Source organism: Gekko japonicus, unplaced genomic scaffold (assembly GCF_001447785.1).
Source record: "Gekko japonicus isolate JY-2015 unplaced genomic scaffold, Gekko_japonicus_V1.1 scaffold6040, whole genome shotgun sequence".
Classification (NCBI taxonomy): Eukaryota; Metazoa; Chordata; class Lepidosauria; order Squamata; family Gekkonidae; genus Gekko; species Gekko japonicus.
In genome coordinates, this window is record NW_015160406.1 from 19,637 (window position 1) to 27,104 (window position 7,468).

Below are 7,468 nucleotides of genomic sequence, written 5' to 3' on the forward strand. Positions count from 1 at the left end.
ACTGCATAAATTGAGTTTGCTCTGGCGCCATCCTTCCTGAGCTAAGACAAAAATCTGTGAGCTGGAGACTAAAAAACTGTGAGCCCGCTCACACTAACTCAGCTTAGAGGAAACACTGGCTGGAAGGGGCCATACAGGCCATCCAGTCCAACCCCCTGCTCAGTGCAGGACCAGCCTAGAGCATCCCCGACAAGGGTTTGTCCAGCCGCTGCTTGAAGACTGCCAGGGAGGGGGAGGCTCACCACACCTCCCCAGGCAGCTGATTCCACCTTTGCACAACCCTGTCAAAAAGGTTTCCCTAAGATCCAGCCAGTACCCTCCCGCCCTTAATTTAAACCCATGATTTGAGAGTCGTATCCTCTGCTGCCCACAGGAACAGCTCCCTGCCCTCCTCTAAGTGACACGGCCCTTCGGATACTTCAAGAGGGCCACCCTGTCCGCCCTCAAAACCTCCTCTTTTCCAGACTGAGCCTTCCCAAGAGGTCCCTCAGCCTCTCCCTCACAGGGCTTCTGGGTCTCCAGGCCCCCGAGCGTCCTCGTCGTTCTTCTCCGCACCCGTCTCCATTCTGTCCACATTCTTTTTGAAGTGAGGCCTCCAGAACTGCACACGACACAAGCTGCTCCTTCAGTGCAGCCAGGTCCTTCTCAGCCCCCTCTCTGTCCACGTCAACCAGCCGCCCAGATGCTGTGAGCTGCCTGCTACCATCTCTAGAGGAGCCTGTTCTCTTCTTCAGGGGGGAAACTGAGGCCAAACAGGCACTGAGCCTTTCTGCTTTCTCTGTCAGAGTTTCCCCATTTTCACCCAACAGTGGGCCCATCGCCTCTTTTATCTTGCGTTTGCTCCTCGCATGTCTGAAGAAGAGTTCCTTGTTGCAGGGAGCCTCCCTGGCCTGCTTTAGCTCACTGTGAGCTTTGGCCTCTCCAATGGCTGACCTGCAGTGCCTAGCTCTGACGGTTAGAGAACAGAAGTTTAAAATTCTGGTGGGATGATTGTCTGTGTATATTTAAAAGCTGTGGCCATTATGTTTTCCCCCCTATGCCAATAAAAGTTTTGACTGACTAGCTGGTGCCATGACCAAGAAGCACCTTCTCCCCAGTTGCAACCACCCAAAACTCAGAAGGGAAGGGGGGCGCCTGAAGAAGCAGGACCTCCGATGATGACCGTAGCAACTGGGCAGCTTTCTAAGGGGGAGTGGGGTGGTCCCCGCAGGCACACGGGCTCCACACCCTCTGAGGCTTTGACGGTCAACACCAGCACCTTGAATTGTGCCCAGAGACAAACTGGGAGGCACAGTAAATGTGCCAGGACTGGAGTAGATTCATAGCATCATAGAATCATCTAGTCCAACCCCCTGCACTCTGCAGGAGCACAGCCGGAAGATAGCCCTACGACACACCCGAAATGTGGTCATCCAGCCTCCGCTTGAAAACGTCCAGCGTAGGAGCCTCCACCCCCTCCCGAGGCAGACTGTTCCCCTGCTCAACCACTCTGAGAGTTAGGAAGTAACGACTCCCTTGTAATTTCCACCCATTAGATCTAGTCTTGCAATCCGGAGCAAGAGAGAATCGATCTGCCCCGTCTTCCACATGACAGCCCTTCAAATACTTGGAAGACGGCAATCATGTCCCCTCTAAGCCTTCTCTTTCCCAGGCAGGCTAAACATACCCAACTCTTTCAGCCTTTCCTCATAAGACTTGGATTCCAACCCCCTCACCATCCTGGTTGCCCTCTTCTGGACACCCTCGAGCTTGTCAACATCCTTCCTAAACTGTGGTGCCCAAAACTGGACACGGTACTCCAGGTGAGGCCTGACCATAGCAGAATAGAGCGGAACTTCCACCTCCCGTGATCTGGACACAATGCTTCTGTTAATGCATCCTAAGATTGCATTCGCTTTCTTCACAGCCAACATCGTACTGCAGGCTCATGTTTAGCTTGTGATCAACCAGAACACCCAGATCCCTTTCACACATGCTGTTGTCAAGCCAAGTCCCTCCCATTCTATATCTGTGCCTTTGATTTTTTGTACCTAAGTGTAGGACTTTCCACTTCTCTCTATTGAAATTCATTCTATTTGCCTCAGCCCACTGTTCCAGCCTATCTAGATCATTTGGAGTCCTGACTCTGTCTTCTTTAGAATTAGCGATCCCACCCAGCTTTGTGTCATCTGCAAATCTGATAAGCATCCCCTCTATGTCTTCCTCCAGGTCATTTATAAAAACGTTGAGCAGGACCGAGCCCTGTAGCACTCCACTCGAGTCGAGACTTCCCTCCACGTAGACGCAGAGCCATTTACGAGCTCTCGTTGGGTACGATTTTTCAACCCACCATGAATCCATCCAACGGTTGCACCATCCAGCCCACACTTAACCAACTTACCCTCAAGGATATCATGAGAAACTTTGTCAAATGCTTTACTGAAATCTAGATACACTATATCCACAGCATGGCAGGAGTCAACCATTTTGGTAACTCTGTCAAAACGCTGTACTTCCAATCTACCTCTATTCCCGAGAAAGGTAGCTAATCTAACCGCTATCTTTTTAAAAGGTTCCAGAGGAGAACCAGGAAACAACAGGCTGGTCAGTCTAACGTCGATACCGTAACTATAGAATTAGTAGGCACATTGATGAACAAAAGCTACTGAGGAAGAACCAGTGTGGATTCTGCAAGGGACGAGCTGGTCCCACTAACCGGTTAGTGTTCTTTGAGGGGGTGGAACAAGCACGTGGACAAGGGTGGACCCAGGGGACGTTGTTTACCTGGGCTTCCAGAAACCTTTTGATAAAGTTCCTCATCAAAGGAACTTAAGTAAACTCAGCAGCCAAGGGATAAGAGGAAAAGGTCTCTTAGGAGCTAAAAACTGGTTGCTTAACAGGAAACAAAGAGTAAGTATAAATGGGCAGTTTCCACAACAGAAGGGGGTGAGCAGCAGGGTTCCCTCTAAGCTGAATTAATGTGAGCTAACTCACAGGTTTTTAGCCTCCGCCTCACACATTTTTGTCTTAGCTCAGGAAGGGTGGCTCCAGAGCAAATTAATTTGTGCAGCAGCCAAATTGCTCGCTCACAACTGTAATGCCAGTAGCTCACAAAGTCAAATTCTTGCTCACAAGACTCCCCAGCTTAGAGGGAACATTGGTGAGCAGTGGGGTACTGCAGGGTTTGGTACTAGGTCCGGTGCTTTTTAACTTGTTCATGAATGATTCGGAGTTGAGAGTAAGCAGTGAAGTGGCTAAGTCTGCGGATGCCACTAAGTTGTTCAGGGCAAGTGTGAGGGACTCTGGAGGGATCTGTCGAGGCTGGGCGTCAACATGGCAAATGAGGTTCAGCGTGGGCAAGTGCAAAGTAATGCACACTGGAGCCAAAAATCCTAACAATAAATCTATGTTGATGGGGTGCGAACTGGCAGTAATTGACCAGGAGACAGATCTTGGAGTTGTGGTAGATAACTCACTGAAAATGTCGACGCAAGTGTGCGACTGCAATAAAAAAAGGCCAATGCTATGCTGTCGAGTATTAGGAAGGGGACTGAAAACAAATTAGCCAGTATCATAATGCCCCTGTATTAATCTATGGTGCAGGCTCATTTGGAATGCTGCATTTTTGGTCACTGCATCTCAAAAAGATATAGCATTAGAAAATGTGCAGAAAAGGACAGCTAAAATGAACACCTCCTCTACGAAGAAAGCAATACTCCAAATGGGAGGAATCTAAAGAAGCCACGGTGGCTCCATAAACAGCTTTCTAAAGACTTGAGAAATTAAAAAAGACTCATTTGAAAGTAGAAGGAGGGCCTTATAACCAAGGATGAATATAAACAGATAACCAGTGCTTGTAGGGAGAGAGTTAGGAAAGCTAAAGTTCAGTATGAGCTTAGGCTAGTGAGAGATGCTAAAAAGAACAAAAAAGGGTTCTTTTATGAAAAAGAGCCAGGACATGATAGGCCCATTGCAGGGACAGGAAAGTGAAATTGTAACACGTGATGAAGAAAGGGCTGAACTGCTCAATTCCTACTTTTCCTCAGTCTTCTCACGCGAGGGAGATGGTGCTCAACATGGCAAAAACAGAACACATGAGGAGGGAAGGGACTTACAGCCTAGGATGGACATAGGGGTGGGTAGTACATAAACACCTAGTTTCTTTAAATGAAACAAAGCCCTCGGGGCCAGATAAGCTGCACCCAAGGGTAGTAAAAGAATTCATTGATGTAATTTCTGAGCCTCTGTCCATTATTTTTCAGAATTCTTGGAGAACAGGTGAGATGCCAGAAAACTGGAGATAGGCAAATGTAGTCCCCATCTTCAAGAAAGGGGAAAAGGAGGATCCGGGTAGCTACCAACCTGTCAGCTTGACGCCTACACCTGGGAAAGTTAAAGAACAAATCAGATAGTCCTTGAGCATTTAAAAAGGATGGCTGTGATTACTAAGAGCCAGCATGGGTTTCTCAAGAACAAGTCATGTCAGACTAACCTTATCTCTTTTTTTGAGAAAGTTACTACCTTGCTGGATCAGGAGAATGCTGTAGACAGTTTATCTTGATTTCAGTAAGGCCTTCGATAAGGTTCCACATAATATCCTTATTGACAAACTGGAAAAATGTGGTTTGGATCCTATGACTGTTAGGTGGATCAGTAACTGGTTGACAGATCACACCCAAAGAGTGAACGTAAGAACATAAGAGAAGCTCATGTTGGATCAGGCCAATGGCCCATCCAGTCTAACACTCTGTCACAGAGTGGCCAAAAATACCAGGTGCCACTGCCATCAGGAGATCCAGCAGTGGGGCCAGGACACCAGGAGTCCTCCCACCATTGACCCCCCAAGCACCAAGAATACAGAGCATCCCTTGCCCCGGAGTCCCTATCTATACCTTGTGGCTAACAGCCACTGATGGACTTCTGCTCCATATGCTTATCTAATTCCCTCTTGAAACCGTCCATGCTTGTAGCCTCCGCCACCTCCTGTGGCAGTGAATTCCATGTGTTTGTGAATGGTTCCTCATCTTCGTGGAGAGGAGTGACAAGTGGAGTGCCTCTCAAGGGTCTGTCCTGGGACCTGTTTTGTTCAACATCTTTATCAATGATTTGGATGAAGGAATAGAGGGAACACTTATTAAATTTGCAGATGATACTAAATTGGGAGGGGTAGCAGCAAATACGATAGAAAGAGTCAGGATACAGGATGATCTTGACAAGCTGAAAACTGGACTAAAACAAATAAACTGAATTTCAATGGGGATAAATGTAAAGTTCTGCATTTAAGTAGGAAGAATCAAATGCATAATTATAGGTTGGGGGAGACTTGACTTGGCAGTAGTATGTGCAAAAAGGAACTAGGGGTCTTAGTAGACCATACTCTGAACATGAGTCAGCAGTGTGATGTGGTAGCTACAAACACAAATGCGATTTTGGGCTGTATCAACAGAAGTACAGAGTCCAGATCACACAAAGTGATGATAGCACTTTACTCTGCTCTGGTTAGACGTCACCTAGAGTACTGTGTTCAGTTTGAGGCACCACAATTTAAGAAGGATTTAGACAAGCTGGAACGTGTCCAAAGGAGGGCAATGAAGATGGTGAGAGGTCTGGAGACCAAGTCCTATGAGGAAAGGTTGAAGGAACTGGGTGATATGATAACCACCTCAGTGGAACAGGCTTCCTCGGGAGGTGGTGGGCTCTCCTCCTTTGGAGAGCATCTGACAGCCATGCTGATTCTGTGAACTTAGGCAGGTCATGAGAGGGAGGACGGGAAGGGTTGCCTCAGTGCTTAGTTCCTAGGGCCCTTTCTTACATGCCCAGGGAAGTGCTAACCGCCAGTTTCAGGCCAGGAGGCGATTTTTCTCCAGGGCTGCTGCAGGGCTTGGGAGGCCATTCTCATCCCTGCCCTTGCGAAGAACTGAAGTCCTAATGAAACACATTAAAGCTACCACCACCACCACCACCACACCAGAGGCATTCCACCTGGCTCCATGGAATATTTGTCTATAGCCAGCTGCCATTGATTTCAGGCCTGACCTCCTGAAAATCAAACCATGGAAGAGGTAGAGAACACTCTTCATGGGATTTTTCAACATGGTGAGCCAGCGTGAACTCCAGGAGCAAGGGACCCCAGACTTCAGCTGGAACTGGAAAGTCCACTTTAGCCACACGTGAGGTTAGCGGAGGTACAAGCGGACAGGATAACCTGTTGGAGAGGAGTCCAAAGAGCCTCCCACCCACTTCGGCCTTTGCAGCCCTGAAGCGGCAGCTCTGGCATCCTCTGTCTCAAAAAAGGCAAAACGGCTGAGCCCCCTCCTGCCCAGGAAGATTTCAGGCAGAAATCTGGTGGGGGGCCGGCCCACCTCCTCCAGCCGAAAGCTTTAGCAGGCACCTCCGATACTGACCGGGCCCACAGACTGCAGCAAGGGTGCCTCCCCCCCTTCAGCCCTCTGCACTACTCTGCTTGCCTTCTCTGTTCTCCTCCCACTTGAGGAGAGAAACCAGAAGAGCCCCCACGTCCCAGCCAGGCCTCTTGGAAAGCACTCTCCCCCCCCCCCCCCCCGGTCCTGGGGAGGGAGCTGTCTGGGTCTCCCAGCAGAACATGCCCCTCATGCGGGCCTTGATGCCCACCCCCGCCTGCTTTTGGCGCTTAAGGCGTCAGGTCACTAGATTTCCAAACAGGCCTACACGGCAGTCAAGGGTGTGCATTTCACCCACACTGGCACGGTTCCTCAGAGAGGCAATGGAATCCAAAGGAAGGGCCACACTGAACTGGCTAAAATGACCCCCCCCCCCCACCAGCCCTTTCCAAACCCCCCCCGGCTGCACCCCCAGCAGAGGAGAAAGCAGACACACCCCACATGGCAAAAGCTCTCCTCTCTCTCGCAGTTCCCTCTCCAAGGCGGAAGCCCTCCCAGCTGGGTCAGAGCAGGCCCCATCCTCCCCCAGGCACACAGCAGCAGGAGCAGGGGCGGCAGGAGCGGGTGCCTCCCGCATTCCCTGGCCCTGGCAAGGATGCTTCCAGCCACTGGCTTCTGTTTCAGGCCTGCCTGCCTGCCTGCCTGCCAGCTGTCCAGAGTGCCCGGGGCCTTGGAGCCCGGGAGGAGTCCAACCCGCACCCTGCCCAGAAGCTCACTGGGCGACCTTGGGCCCCGTCCGCCCCACGCGCGCCAGGGCACAGCCTCCCCCGCTCACCCCCGGACAGCGGTGGCAACCAAGCAGAGCCCGGGAAGCAAGCAAGCAAGCAGGCGGGGGGCCCTGGGAGGAAAGCGGAGGGGGGAGGAGGCACCTGGGGGGGGAGGGGACGACCCCGGAAGTCCCCCAGCAGCAGCAGCAGCAGCATCAACACCCCCCCCTTGCCGGGACCAGGGGGCCCCGGGGGGGGGAGGCCTGGCCCCCTGCTCCCCTGAAGGCCCAGCAGAAGGCCCCGGGGCAGGGACCAGGCCGACCCGCCCCACCACAAGTGTCCAGGCTGGAGCCTCCCGGAAGC